Raw genomic sequence first — 15,477 nt, 5'->3', positions numbered from 1 at the left:
GAGAACTTTCCTCAGCAGATGGAGAGGCAGGAAGTGGGGAGGGCTGCCAAACTGGTCTTCAAAGGTAGGGAAGGACATTTGGAGCAACCCAGCACTTCCCTCACATCCAACAAACCCAGACAATTAGGTGCGCCCATGACTAGATACTAGATTAGGAGAGGGCAGGAGAAGGGTGTGTTTAAGATTTTTAGCCACACCAGTGGGTGGGCTCAGCCAGATGTAACCTCCAAAAATCACTTTCAGCCATGATGGATTTTTGAGGAATGTTGCTCCCTGGGATTGATTTTTGACACACTTCACATGAAGTGGTCATCACAGGGGGAAGGACCCTGCACAGATTGGAGAACCAGGACCCCCTGTTTTTCACCCAGGAGCAAGGATAAATATGGCAGAGCTGCACCCACACCTCAGATCCCTACCAGATTCCAACAAGGAAAAACTACAGGAGAAGAAGGACTGCCCTGCTGGACCCCTGACCTGCACCTGGACCCTACACTCTGGAGGAGTGCACCAGCTGCACACTTGGGCTCCACCACAAGAAGGACTTTGCCTGGCTTCAGCTGGTTCAAAGAGGGATTCCCTGTTTGCTGCAGGTGAAAAAGTGCTAACCAGAGTCCCCTGCACCAACTCCTGAAGAAACTGACCACTGTCCAGTGGCCAATTTGGAGTTTGCACCAGGTGCATTCTGGGAGTTGTAGTCTGTCCCCCTCAAGGAGCATCTCAGAGCTTCCGGAACCTTGGGATGAGCTGTGGACCTCAAAGGAACCTTAAAAGAACATCTGGAAGAAGATCCAGAAGTTTGGAGAACTTTTGGAAAAAGTGCCACAAAGGGACCGACCCACCGTGTCAACTCTAGCCGACTTGCTTCAACCGTGACCCGGCCTGACTTGCAGGTTCGTCCTGGTGAAGAAAATCTCAGAAAAAGTGAGAAGTCCGAATGTAGAAAGTTGACCAGGACCTCCCAGGCAGTGTATCCGATGGCGACTTGCGACTTGGTCCTGGCGACTTGGTCCTGCTGAAGAAAATCTTCAAGAAAATGACTAAGTCCTAAGGTAAACTTTTGGCCGAGGCCTTCCGCGAGCTGTAGCCGAGCAGGGCCCCATCACAGTCAGCCTCAAACTTTGACTTTGCCCCGGTCAGGGCATGCAACAAGATGACCAGATTGGCGCTATTCGTTTCTAAGCGCTAAAAAGCATTAATTCTTTAAAAATGTATATCTCCGGTTCTCCTTATCTGATTTTAATCGTTTTGGTTTTATTTTAAAGACAAAAATATAATTTATTTTTATAAATTGATGTGGGATTTTTATTGTGTTTTGTGTTTTACTTATTTACTGTTTTGTGATTTTTTCAATGCTTTACACATATGTCTCCTAAGTAAAGCCTTGTCGCTCGTTGCCAAGCTACCAAGGGCTGAGCTGGGTTTAATTTATTGAGACCTAACTGGACCTACGTGGAGGTTAGTGGTCTATTGCTAAGTGTAGGAACATGATGTTATGAAATTGACACTGGAAACAATGATTCTAACATGTTTGATACAAAACATGCCTAGGTTCGGAGAAGCTATTATTTAGGTGGACCTCTCGTGTTGATCAGTGTCCTCAACATTCCTTAAAATAGCTTCCCCACACTTAGAGTCCAGGAATTGGCTGGGGGTCTGTAGGGGCCCCCTGCTCTTGCAGGGGTACCTTTGCACTTAGGGACATGCACCCTGCCCTTGGGCTGTAGTGCCTACCAAAGGGGTGACTTATAGTGTCTAAGTGTAGTGACTAGGTTTGGTGGTGAAAGGGTGCATGCACTTTTTCAAGCAGGCTGCAATGGCAGGCCTGCAAACACAGTCTTCATGGGCTCCCATGGGGTGACACATTACATGCTGCAGCCCACGGGGTCCAACTGGTGCACCAACATCCTGGGTACCTAATACTAGGGACTTACATGGGTGCACCAGTATTCCAATTGTGGGTGTAAAAAGTTTATTAGCAACCAAATTTAGATGAGAGAGCACTGGCATTGGATTCCTGGTTAGCAAGCTTACTGCACAGGATCCAAAAAACGAATTGAACTATTACTGGAATGAGAAGTGAATTTTAAGTCAGAAGATGATAAATTTAGCAAACTCAAAAAATCAGGAGCCAAAATTTGATCACCAGTTCTTATGAAAAACATATTGTCTTATGTAATGTTTCCATAGATGAACATTAGTATAGAATGGATTTGTGTTGGTGTCATAAATATATTTCTTCTCAAAACTATCAACATACAGAATGGCAAAATTGGGGACAAGAGAAGCCCCCATAGATATCCCTTTAATCTGTGAGAAATACCGGCCATCAAATTGAAAATAGTTCACTGTGAGTAGCAGTTACAGTAACAGTGCCCAGGTGGCTATTAAGAACCTATCTAATGACCCTGCTGCCTACTAGCTGTGGTATATTAGTGTATAAGGATTCAAGTTCCAAACACACCAGTAGTTCATTTTCAGAATCAAAATATACATCTTCCATCTGACTAATCATAATGCCACTGTCACGCACATAACTCCTTATAGACTCCACAAACTCTATGATGAAAAAAAACAAGAACTGAGCCACACCCAGATACAATTGGTTTTCCGGGCGGGAACTGGGCATCTTTGTGAATTTTGGGGAGAGTGTATAGCATTAGTACCCTAGGTAATTAGGAGCTAAGAAATTCACACTCCTATGTGCTTAAAAAAACTTTCTTCATTTCCTTATGTGGCTATGTCTTTGGATCACTGACATAATATTGGAGTCAACAATATTATGTAGCAGAAATATCATGTCAAAAATATTGTTTACAAAAATATTGATTTCCTATCCTTATAGTGGTAAGTACACAAATATCACATTAATATAGTTAAAAAGCATGCAAAAAGCCTGCAAAAATATAATCTCTTAATATGTATAGTTTAGAGTAGTAAATCTTTTATGTTTTTATATGCTGAACTTTTAGGGTTTTGCCGTCCCATTACGAGGATGGTTGTCCCAATGTGGCACTGCCAAACTCTCGTGAAGGACCTCACCGCCATGGAGGTGGCGTCCCCCTACCCTATTGCAATTATCCTGCTGGTCTGACCTGCGAAACATTGTAATAAAGTGTTCCCACTGGTCAGACCAGTGGGAACTGTGCTACGAGATAGCACTTAGTGAGTCGAGTGATATTTCGTGGCAGAGACGGAGCCGACCAGCACCCTTGGAATGCACACTGTCTACAAAGCAGACAGTGCGCATGCTAATGGTGCTGGGCAGGGGGCCCCTGCACACCCTCACCGCAGCTTTACAATGTCAATAAAAATGCTATGGAAACGCGGGCGGTGAGAGGAGTTGTAATCAGCCAGGTGGCGCGGAGTTTAGTGTCACCCTGGCTGAGTACAACTCAGACCACCGTCACCATGTCTGGAACCATGTTACCTGTGGGGACGGCGGTACCCTGGCGGGTCCGCCAGGGTTCTGTTTGAGCAGTCGGACCACCTGATGTGCATCGGTCCGACCATCAACGCAAGTGTGGTGGTCCTCAGACCACCACACTTGTAATGAGGCCGTTAGTACTGGATAAAGTACTTCACTTACTATATACCATTAATATAATGTAAATTAAATTAATCTCACTAATATTTAATACTATATATAAATATATACTTATATAAACACACATGTGTGTATGTTTATATATGCATACATTTAAATGATGTAAAATGTAAAAATATATATTCTACATTCTATTAATTGTTTGTTTAATTCTTTCAATTTACTACTGTAAAAAGCACATGCATATATATAATATTTATATTATTATATATATGTATACATATATATATATTCACATATAGGTAGAAAGCTAGATAATTAGACCGAGATAGCAATATATGAATATATTTTACACACATAAAAAATATAAATTTGATTCTAAAACATTCACTAAATTAGCAAACAAAATAAAAAAACAAAAAAACTATTTACAAAAAATACTATAAAAAAATTGAAAAACAAAATATTTACAAAATTGCAAATAATAGATAATTGATATACTATTCCCACTCTAGTTTATGCAACAGTAGAGAAATTGTAGGACTTCAGAGGGGTTAAATATATCCTTACCATTCCAAACAGCTCAACAGTAGGGGACATTTTGGCCTTTAGATGGGCTGCATTTCCTATTCCCACTCCAGTCTGGGCAACAGTAGGGAAAGCAATGGATCTTACAAGGGGAAGATTTACTACTCCCACTCCGTTCTGTGCAACTGTAGGGAAAGGTTTGGACTTTGGAGGGATAAGATATACTGTACCCACTCCAGTCTGTCCAATAGTAGGGAAGAACTGGACTTCGGAGTGGTAACATTTACCATTCCCACTCCAGTCTGTGAAACAGTAGGGAAAGCATTGGAGTGCAAAAGGGTAATACTTACTATCCACACTGCAGTCTGTGCACTAGTAGGGAAAGAGTTGGACTTTGGAGCCGTAAGATTTACTATTCCCACTCTGATCTAATCAACAGAAGGTAAACTACTTCACTTCAAACATATTACATGCTTGAATAATCCTATTTTTATAGAAAACATATATAACTCCACATATAAACATAGTTACTTAACATAAAATATTTATAAACAATGTAAACAAATAAAAAACAACTATCCAATTTACATCATAAACAATGAATTTATTTTTCAAATACAAAACAATGCTTATTCAATTATTACTTAATTAACTTTCCACCATATATCCCTACAAACCTAGAAATCCACACCTAAAATATAATCAAAATAAATATGTATAACAAAAGTTACATAAATTGATTAACAATTACATAATTAACAATTAATAGTGCATTGTTAATTATTACATAATTGCCTTCCCACCCTGTAACCTTACAGATCCAGCAGTCCACACCTAACATATACAATTGTTACACAATTTATTTAAATAATAATCATTTAAACATGCAATTATACATTAATGATTATTTTTTTAATTATTATTTAAGTAACTTGACCACCATATACTCTTATAAACCTTGCAACATGCAACTAACATATAAATAAAGCAAATAAAAATTACTTCATGTACATAACTAATAATCAGTTAGATAATTAATAATACATTATGAATTAGTCATTATTTAATCAACTCCCCGCCCTCTACCTCTACAGAGCTAACCGCTTGCACCTAAAATATAACTTAAATATATGATTAGCACACATTTTACATACTTAATAATACATTAAATAATTAATAATAAATTGAACATTCATTATTACCTAATTAACATTCCACCCTATGCCCCTACAAACCTTTCAACCCACACCTAAACTATAAGTATATTAAATCACACATAACAGAATATACATAATGAATATCAATGACATACTTTTTTATTCATTAATAATTAATTAACTAATTAAATAACCCCATCCCGCACAAACCCAACAACCAGCTAAAACACTCTAAATTATTTTGAACAATTAAAAAATCAAAATTACTTAAAATGACAAAATATTGTCAATAAACAATTTATCGAAACAATGCTAACATATACAATTAATACAGAAACACATTGAATTAATTAAAAAACAAAATTCTTTAGAACTATGGGCCTGATTACAACTTTGGAGGAGGTGTTAATCCATCCCAAATGTGACGGATATACCACCAGCCGTATTACGAGTTCCATAGGATATAATGGACTCGTAATACGGCTGGTGGTATATCCGTCACTTTTGGGACGGATTAACACCTCCTCCAAAGTTGTAATCAGGCCCTATATAATTGAAAATGAGATCTATAATGATATTCTTACCAACAATATTGCTTACCTGAAAAAACAATATTCTTGACAACAATATTTCTGCATGACATTATTTTTACATCACAAATGTATTTCAATATTTCTGGCTCCTGAAATGTACAACCTGATCTTTTGTACAAATACCAATGTCTTTATTCATTTTTGGATGTCTGGCAGAGGATTGTTCTTGAAGTATCTATAGTGGGTGAGATTAAATATTTGATGCATTACTTCCTTATGGCAGCTGAACAAGTTTTGAATAACAATCCCCCCACCCTTAACAACTGATTTAATCACTCTTATTTTGTCGTTCACAGCCTTTCGCTCCTCAAGGTTTATATTATATGGAATGTGGTGATGTTTGGTTTTAAGGATAGAAACCTTTTTAATCACCATACTTTCAAATGCCAAAAGTTCAACTGGCAATTTTTTACAAGGAGGGTTCAACGTAGAAAAAGGACTATGCTTAGTGAGATTGAAACATTGATTAAAGCTGTTCCTTTAAAAAAGGATCTTAATCTTAATTTATGAAAAAACTCAAGTAATTCCAATTGGATATTAGAAAACTGTTTCTCTATAGGCACAAAAGTTAGATTTTTGCTGATTAGAGAGATCTCTTCAGATGAAATGACAGTATCAGACAGACTGAAATTAGGAATAGAATCTAAGGTAATATTCATAATCATTGTGGGAAACCTACTGGTGAAATGTCCTCCTTGACTGTCTCTCCCCTTATAGGAAGCTCCAATGTTGCCTTCAGCCACTGCCTCTGCATCACCCTGGGTTTCATTTGCCTAAAAAAGTTGAATTGTATCCTGTTGTCCAATGCTGGTATCCTCCCCAGGATCCGAGCCTTCAACTGAACTGGCCGAGGATTCAGAGAAAGTGAGTACTTTTTGTTTTTTATATCTGCCCCAAGGTCTAAGATTTTTTTTGTATTGTTGTTTAGGTTGAGTGTAGAACTGGTCAAGGAGATGTAGATGTACTTTTTCTTTGCTAAAAGCAATACTATACTTTGGAATTTTGTTGATTTTGCTATTTCGTTCAATTGTATTGAAATCAAAAATAGCCTATTAACGTTTTCAACTGCACATTTAGCATCGGCTATCTTGTCATTCTCAAAGATTTTTCTTTCATGCTCTGAGATGATTTCAAGCTCCTTCTTACTATGCTCTAAGGCTGTATCAATTCCTAATATTAGCCAATGATGTGAGCATGTAACAGCAATGTGGCTAAACCTTTTCAAAACCTGGGATCGTAAGTGAAAATCACAGATGCATCCGTACTTGTAAATCTAAGGAAATTGTATCAGATTTCAAATATTCTGTCATCATCAATGCATGGAATGTGTTATGTACATGTTTCTTACAGCATTTCTCACTACTCCTTGTCTCATATATACATTTCTCATACATGTTTTCAACTATTCCAGTTCACAATTTTTACAGGAGATATTCTCTGAAATTACCCAATATAGGCCCAAATTTCCTAGGCTCTTCTTCAAGTTTACAGTCAGTGTATATTTGCATTTTCCCTCTGGTGATGGCCCACTAATATATTTGCCACCGGCTGATGGGACTTCACACTTTTGTATATGCTACCCTCTTTTACAGACTACACTTAATATTCCAAAAATATTCAACTGATTCTTCGATGTGATGTGAGTAAATATCCCATCTGGTTTTCTAACCTCCCCATACAACTCATTAATTCTGGTGCGCAGTTTTTTTTTTCTTTTCTTTGTTTTTTTTCAGAAACTATGCACTTGCCCAATTATTTTTCCCTGTCCTGACGATGACCTGTTTACTTCGCTGGGTTTCGACAATTGAATGGAGTTACACCCCTAAAGATTGAACGAATGCATTTGTTGATAACGTTCAATGTTAATTTACATTATACTCCCTATGTGATCATTTGAGCACTGAACACCTTTTCACTGTAAATGTGATGCTTTGGTTATTGTTTTTTGAGTAATGCCAATATTCCCACATGAAACGCCTGTTGCATATTTGAACAGTACTGCCCCTGGTGCCAGGTATTGTTTGGGCTCCCCCTGTTGCATATAATTCATTCACTACTTAGGGCATACCTTTTCTTTAAAGGATAACTATAATAATGAGACAATATGCCCTTTTAAAGTCACAGTATTGTTTAATTCTGCAGTTAGCTCCAAACGCTACCAGAAAGAGTCACTTCACAGTTCTCTCTTTTATTTTGTGTTTCCAAAACCATAGAGAACATATTAATACTAGGGTATCCTATATTCAGATATTTATAACATGTATCTCTTGCTATTCAAACATTTATTGGATTAAATATTTCAACAGTATTTTGAAGGGTTCTTTGCCATTCCATATTGATTCTTTCTATGAATTTTACTAATATTGCAGACTCAAATGTTGATTTGAAAACTGTTCAGGCCTTCCCCAGTAAAAGAAAACAATATACTTCTTTGACTGCCTCTTAAGTCAAAATGTGCGGATTAGCATAACACTTTAGGAGATCCACACTGTACATATATAGAATACATATAAATACTGATTCTACTTGGTCAGATATTAGACACATTCAAAAACTGTTGGTTTGTATATTAATGAATGTTTCTGCCTGGGAAATTGAAATAATAGACAATAAAATTGCAATAGACCAAATTACAGCTATAGTTGATCAAATCTTGATATAGAAAAACATAACATATTTATGAATTTTCAACCTACTAGAAAACGTTGAGGATCAAAAATGTATAAAAATGTATAACGTACCTAAAGTAATGACTATCTAATTTGCTCAACATGATATTTCCTGAAAATTCGGACATTGATAAAGCTCATAATATTCCCTACCATTGGAAACCTGGTCAATTCAAACCCAGGCCAGTCATTTTTAAAAGTTCTGTGACAACACTATCTGATTCTATTCAGGAAAGTGTTCGAGAAATTCCTTCCTTAATGTCAAAATGTGAGAAAATATTTTTCCATCCAGACATTGTTAAAGAAACATTGGTGCTTTGGAAAGAGTTCTCAGAGCTAACGACCAGACTAAAAGGAGCTGGATATAAATGCAGTTGTTTGAACTCAGCCTGAAAGAGTATATGGAAAAATTATACCTCAAAGCCTTTCACTTCTCCTAAAGACTGAATTGCATATGTTAAGCAGAACATTGTGGTTCTTATGGCTTTATAACAGTTTTAGGACTTTGGATGATTATATTTGCTCCCTTTACTGTTCTTATTCAGTATCAGGTTTATGTGTCGTACTGTTCCTTGGTTCGTGCCTCTGATCGTCACTGTTGTTTTGCATTTGACTCATACTTGGGAACTCTCTGTGCTTTGTCCGTCTTGTTTGTTGGTTTTTATGTGCTACCTTTATTTACTTGTGTTTGTTTTTCATCTTGTAGTTTATGAATTATCTTTTCTATACTTGATTCTATGGCTAACAAAAATAAGGTAAAAATTGCACCTCAGTGTAAAAGGATTGTATCATCCAGTGATGACCCACACTTCACAGTGGCCACCATTCAGGTCACAAGGAGGTTGCTGATTTTGGTACTGACCAAGGCAACTGCCTACACTTAATTGTGGCCCACTTCCTCATAGTTGCGATTTAGACAAGATTGTGTGGCCAGCCGTACCTCTCCAGTGGTCCTAACCAGACCAGCCATCTCACACTTTCCTCACCATGGATCTGCTCACCAGGATCCCTACTGGGCCTCAGTACCTCCAGACACTGTCCTCCTCTTAGGGTTCACTGTTCTTTCAGGCAGGCAGAAGGGTGGTGCTCCAGACTTAGGGCAAATGGTCTTGACTTTTTGGGTGATTTACACCCACCTAGTAGGGTGACTAGCAAACCTTGGTCCTTGTCCTAAGTAGCTAGAAGTCTTGACAATATTCTTTCCCATGACAAGCAAGGCAGTTGAACAACTTGTTGATCTCATGCTCCCACCTTTATAGTTCAACTCAAGACATAAACATGATTTAGGCAAACAAACACAAATGATGGATGGAATGCTGAACCAATCAAACATTCACCCCCAGTCACAGATCTGGGTTTAATCCATCAATTATTTTGCTCATCATGGCACGCCAGTTTGGACCCAGCCACATGTAAATCAGTCTTGACCCTGTTCCCCATGTTCCCCATGGGAACAGTCCAGCCCAAACTGCCAGGTCAGGTTCCCTAGACCGGAAACAAGCATCCTGGGACCGGTTTCATGGTATCACCCTTCATCAGCAAGGCTAGCTTGAATCTAGTTGCTTAGTGAGCCCGGGACCCATGTCTCGGCATACCCATCGCACTTAAGGAGAAAAAAGCAAACAAACACAAATGATGGACGGAATGCGGAACCAATCAAACATTCTCCCCCAGTCACAGATCTTAATTTAATCCATCAATTCTTTTGCTCACCATGCCACGCCAGATTGCATCCAGCCATATGCACCCATGGTAACAGCCCAGCCCGAACTGCCAGGCCAGGTCCTCCCTGGACAGTAAACAAGCATCCATGGACCGGTTTGAGGGTATCACCCTTCATCAGCCAGGCTAGATTCTTGATTCAGGTAAAAAGGCCTGTTCACACCACTGATAACTATGAAACACAAAATGGGTGTGCTGCCACAACTGTGCTCATGTCACTTAATTCCTGGTAAGGGCAGTAGCCATCTACCATCACAGGGTTAGTACTTGGTGCACCCCCTCTAGAGAAACAAGACGGCATCACCATGAGACAGGGCTACATCATGGCATACATGCATGATCTGTGTCCATGATCAAAAATCATTACAAGGTTCTAGATATCCATACAGTTGGGACACTCAGGCCTGAAGTGCGCATCCATCACCATGCCGACAACTTTTGTGTCTCAACATATGATGAGTCTGTGTCTTGGAGTGACAACCTCAGAAATTGTTCAGATTAGAAATATTGTTCATCTCATTTTATGAGGTGACTTTAAATCGTAATAATTTGTTCGATGAATTATGTATATTCAAATATAGACCTCAAATATTTCAAGTCTTTTCACAAACACTACACGCATAGACCATTTGAAATTCCAGCAAAGTGTTTTTCTCTGATAATCCTTCTACATATTCTAGAATTGATTATTTGCCCCTAAATAGAAATATCAATTCAATTGAATTAAATTCAAATAAGCTTTATTTCGGTAACTAGTACCATAAAAGCACAGAACATAGACATAAAAACACCACATTTCATATACATAAAAATAGATTAAAACAAAAATAAAATCCATACAATAATAAATACCACTGGGCCCAAGTCCTAAGACATGAGGTCTGTGCACAGAAGACTGTAGCACCATACACATAAATCTAAAATATTAAAAGTTATAAATCAGTGCAAAGAGTAATAGTTTTTTCAGAGGTCAAACGCCAAATACAGTACTAGAGAAAAAGCAGCAAGCACTTTCACAGATAATTTACAAAATTTTATTAATTTTTTTTGCAGTTTAGGTCACAGATTCAACATAGTCAGTGCACAGCTTCTTTGGCCCGAACGCAATAAAAGCAGTGATTTATTTCCACAAGGGACACAGTTATCATGTAACCACCAGCTGGATCATCACCCTTTGTGAGATTAAACAGAAGGTCATGATTTCATGACAAAAGCCACAAGAACTAAAACAATATCCTACACCCAGACCCCCCTCTGTAAAAATACACAACAGCACAATGGTATTATGAATACATGCACTAGTTAACAATTCATTTCCTGGAAATGGGCTAAACCATGCTCATCATCATGAAAGCAGCCTGCAATTACAAGAAGCAATGCATACAAGACATTTTCACATAAGTGAAGCTAGAGCCTTTGGCCTGTTGGTCCACATGGGTACAAAAAAATTAGCAACAGCTGTAACCAAGACATGGTGGGTGTCTGACCTAAGAATTCAAAGAGTTATAGTGTTCCTGCGGACACTCAGGAGTCTACAGGCAGGAGCAAGCCACTTCTTGAAAAAGAATTGCATAAGCAGGAGAGACAAATAATACATGGAGCAGGAATTTAATACAGGCATTACAAGCCGGACAGACAGTAGTCCCATTGGATGACCAACGGCTAGTGAAGGATATTAATGGAGGGGTTCCTACACAAAACAGAAAATACAGCTTTCTGTCCTTAGGGGTTGAAATTATATCCCAAAATGCCTCATATCTGTGTGCATCTTTCAAATCAATAAAAGCATGAGAGAGCTTGGAATGAATTGCTACATGCAACTCCTCAGAACCTACCATCCTCCAATACTTATTTTTAAAGCCAAGCTTTGAAGGAAAGGCAGCAGTAGCTGGGAAATCCCAAAGCTCACACCAGCCAAGCAAACATAATGATGCCTTAACATATCTAAGCCAAGGGACACTAAGAGAGCAGTCAGCTTCAACTACTGCCTGAAGGGTTACAGTATATGAGGCAAGCTCAGGAGGAGTCCAGAGTCATCTCCAGTACAAGAAAGGACGCATGCAGGCTATGGGAGTCAAGCTACGTGTCATTGTGTCCCGCGTCAAAATCATATACAAAGAAGGACAAATTCACAGTCACAAAACGCCCCCTTTAGGCAGGTCACTTACACTTCACCACAACACCGCACAAAAACACACGTCTGCTCAACTCAGGCACAGGTACAGTGAAGTGTACAAAACATTGTTTCACACAACATCAATAACAGCAACATCACATCTACAAATACAACTAGGACACTCACATTGCACACATGCCATAGACCTTTGTCACATTCAACACCCATATGTATGGATGTGGCTTGGAACACAAACGCAACTCCTGCAATGGACACATGCATCACCCACATTGCAACACAATAGAAGGACAATAGGATGCACAATAGACAAATATACCAGGCACACTATGCAAACCATACCTGCACAGTAGGGAAGGGGACATCAGTAGCACTCAGGGAAGGAGGCTGCACTGGGAGACAGATCACTTTGCACATGCTCCTTAAACAACATTTGCGCAGGAACTGCCCCTTCAGGTTTCTTTGGCACAAATAATATAACATTCAAGTGACATGCCAATCTGCACAACATGGAAGTGCAAGTCAACAAAGCAAATACAACTCCAAATGCATGGGACATACATCTACATGAAAAGCTGCAAGGTATACACAGAAAATGGACACATACACAGTCAAATGCAAACCAAGATAGCACAACTAAAAATCCCCTATCTGAACAAACAAAACTCAAGCTGCCACACAGATTAATCTATAATCCATATCAGGGGGACAAGTCTAACACCATACATGTTTACATTGGACAACACAAGATGAAATACTTACCATACCAATCAGAACACAATGCTACGACACCACAATCACATTAACACCCACATATCCATAGAATAAACATCTACCTTTGTCTTGGGTGACACCAGCACTGCCCACAAAGTCAGATACTGCAAACAACAGTAAATGGATCAGAAAGCAGGGTGAAACACACAACTGTAGGCAGACAACAAAACTTACTCAGGAACAACATAAAGATAAAAAAGGAATTGCAGGACAAATGTGTATTAAAAAAAACAACTGTGCTCTCACTTGACTCCTAACTGCCAGGGAACCTCCACAGGAAGGGGCATCAAGTGGGCAGTCAAGCACCCCAGGGATCATTCTTGGGGTGGGGGCTGATTGGAGATGGGAGGGGTGGACTGCTTCTTAGGAGGGGCGGGCTTCTTCTTGGGGGCAGGGGTATGGATGCTTGTGGGGGGAAGGTGTGACAAGAGAGGACTTGGAGGTGAAAGGGATTGGTTGGGAGGTGGGTGGGGGCCTCTTGGGTTTCGGATGGGGTGGAGAGAATGGGGATAGGGCAAGCTCAAACAAAAATCTGTCTTAGAAACACGGGGATGGTCAGCAGAAGGGGTGGAGATTTGGAGGGCGAGGTAGTGGTTGTCTGCTGCGTCGGTGTGGATGTCTTGGATGTGTGCTTGTGTGAGGTCTGCTTATGTTTGGGTGGTGTCTGTTGCGTGCATGAGTGTGGGTGTTTGCATATCTGGGGTCTGGGAGGTGGAGCTGGTGGGTGATGGAGTGGTGGATGTGTGTGTGTCTGTTGGGGTGGTTTCTGCTGATAGGCTTGTAGTGGTGAATGTGTGTGTGTCAGTTGGGGTGGTGTCTGCAGGTATGGTGGATGTCTGTGTGTCTGTTGGGTGGTGTCTGTGGGTGTGATGGGTTTGTTGCTGGCTGTTGCCTTGGTGCCTGTGGATATGCTTGATGTGGTGTATGGTATGGTGGGGTGGTAGGATGCCTGGGGAAGTGGTGGCTGATGTGTGTGTGGGTGTCTATTGAGCGCTTGCATGCCAGTGTGGTTTGTAGTGTTTGTGTTTGTGTGTGCTGCTCTTGTGTGTTGCGGTGGGGGCATGCGTATCAGTCTGTATGCTTAGAAAAGGTATGGGAATGGGGGATTTGGATTGGGAAGAGGGAGGTGGAGGGGGGATGGAAGGTGGAAGGTGACTGGCTGCTGTCAGTGTGGAGGCCAGAGCCTGAAAAGATCTCTGCAGGCCAGACATTGCACTAGGAATGCCTTCCAGTAATGCATTTGTCTGCTTGGGTGGGGTTGAGAGCCCCTGGATGGCATTCACAATAGCTGACTGACTCACAAAGATACTCCTCAGGGGTTCAATATCCTCCTCACTGAGGGCATCGGGCTTAATGGGGGCTGAAGCAGAGGTGCGTGAGGCAAAGGAGACCCCCACCCTGCCGGGTGAGCAGGCATGGCCAACTGGGTGGAGAGCAATAGGGAGGGTGATGATAGAACTGAGGGTGGCAGACAAAGAGGGTACAGGGGTACATCCCGATGAGTCCGCCCCAACTAGGGATTGGCCACTGGAGGGAGATTCTGATGATGACTATGATGTAGATCTGGCCTACCCTGTGGCACTCCCAACACCCTTCAGGCCACTAGGTTCCTCGGTGCCAGTGGTGTCTTGATCCGAGGTCCCATGGCCAGATGCTTCCCCACTTGGCTGTGCCCTGTCTCCTTCGCTTCCCTGGGCTGATGCTGCAAATACAAAGAGAAATATAATCATCACATGTCCATGATCACACTTGAATGACATTTGTGATTAGTAAACATTACCATGATCTCAAGTAGGCCCCACAACAAACTCTACCATACCATGTGCATGCATGCCATCTCAACTGTCAATAGTTGCCCACAGGAAAATCAGGATCTCAGACAACCACAATTGCATGGCTGAAGTTGTGCAACTACAGTAACTATTGAACAAGTAGGAGACCTCATCACCCTCAATGCTTTGCATCATGGGGCATATATCACTAGGCCAATGTCAACTCCACTGCCACAGAACCCACACAAGGTCATGCAGACATCTCTTTGTCACATACACATTAACAACTGATGCTCCCAGAACATGCTATATTGCTGACAACAGTACAATATCCTGGACAATGTGACTTGGAAATACTCATGACATACTGGAAACAGATCCACAATGCACACTTCACCATGTGATATTTGTCCCAATGGAGTCTTGGAGGTAGTAGTGTTGCCCAGATAAGCCGCACATTTGGCATGGAAATTTACATCTTAGGCAAAATGTGCAAAATATCAGGGAGATATGTCGCTAAACTTGAGAATAAAATGATTCACTAAGTTCCAGGGAAATTACTACTAAGACTGGTACCCCTT

Source organism: Pleurodeles waltl, chromosome 10 (genome assembly GCF_031143425.1).
Source record: "Pleurodeles waltl isolate 20211129_DDA chromosome 10, aPleWal1.hap1.20221129, whole genome shotgun sequence".
Classification (NCBI taxonomy): domain Eukaryota; kingdom Metazoa; phylum Chordata; class Amphibia; order Caudata; family Salamandridae; genus Pleurodeles; species Pleurodeles waltl.
This window is presented reverse-complemented; position numbering follows the sequence as displayed.